Below are 1,250 nucleotides of genomic sequence, written 5' to 3' on the forward strand. Positions count from 1 at the left end.
TGCACCAAAACTAACTCTGTCTCCAAACATACCAAATCGAGATTCTATATGACACATGTCATCTAGGAGTTCTATTGGGATGCGTCTAAATGGATTTCTTAGCATATGGTATGTTCCATTCAATCCGTGCACCTATCTTGCATCAAGATTAGCACTATCTCCAAACAGGTTGAACCGAGCTTCCACTTGAGTCTCTTCACCAAGGATTATCATCACGTGCTTCCATAATGGTTTCTGAGCCTATGGTGCATTATGTGCACACCATGCACCAATCTTGCACCTAAACTAACACTGTCTCCAAATAGATTGAAGCGAGATTCCATATGACACACATGATCTAGGAGTTCTATCGGGTGCGTCCAAATTGATTTCTAAGAATATGGTACGTTCCATGCAAACCGTACACCTATCTTTCATCAAGATTGGCACTATCTTCAAACAGACGGAACCGAGCTTTCACTTGAGCCTCTTCACCTAGGAGTACCATCGGGAACTTCCACAACAATTTCTGAGCCTATGATGCACTGGCACAAACCATGCAACTATCTTGCACTGAAACTAATACTGTCTCCAACTGGACCGAAGCGAGATTCAATATGATACACTTCATCTAGTAGTTCCATCAGGTGCATCTACAGTTCCATCGGGTGTGTCCAAATTGATTTCTGAGCATACGGTTTGTTCCATGCAAACTGTGCACCTATCTTGCATCAAGATTATAACTATCTCCAAACAGACAGAACCAAGATTCCACATGAGCCTCTTCACCAAGGATTACCATCGCGTGCATCCAAAATTGTCTCTTAGCCTATGGTGCATTAGGCACAAACCGTGTACCTATCTTGCACCGAAAATAACACTATCTCCAAAGAGGCCGAAGTGAGATTCTATATGACACTCGTCATCTAGTAGTTCTATTGGGTGCTTCCAAATATATTTCTAAGCATATGGTATGTTCGATGCAATTCGTGCACCTATCTTGCATCAAGATTAGCACTATCTCCAAACAAAGCAAACTGAGCTTCCACTTGAGCCCCTTTACCCAGGAGTATCATCGGGTGCATCCAAAATGGTTTCTTAGCCTATGATGCATTAGGTGCAAACTGTGTACCTATCTTGCACCAAAACTAACTCTGTCTCCAAACAGACCAAAGCGAGATTCTATATGACACATGTCATCTAGGAGTTCTATTGGGGTGCGTCCAAATGGATTTCTTTGACAAACTATTGGAGGTCAGGGCTGCTATAAA

General features: G+C 42.4%; 1 protein-coding gene across 1 annotated transcript in view; it reads right to left on the minus strand.

The window, feature by feature from the left end:
* Nucleotides 1-1,250, minus strand: part of LOC110431503 — a 12,494-nt gene that overhangs the window by 639 nt on the left and 10,605 nt on the right. The gene's annotated exons all lie outside the window — the stretch shown is intronic.

Source organism: Sorghum bicolor, unplaced genomic scaffold, assembly GCF_000003195.3.
Source record: "Sorghum bicolor cultivar BTx623 unplaced genomic scaffold, Sorghum_bicolor_NCBIv3 super_33, whole genome shotgun sequence".
In the NCBI taxonomy this organism is placed as follows: domain Eukaryota; kingdom Viridiplantae; phylum Streptophyta; class Magnoliopsida; order Poales; family Poaceae; genus Sorghum; species Sorghum bicolor.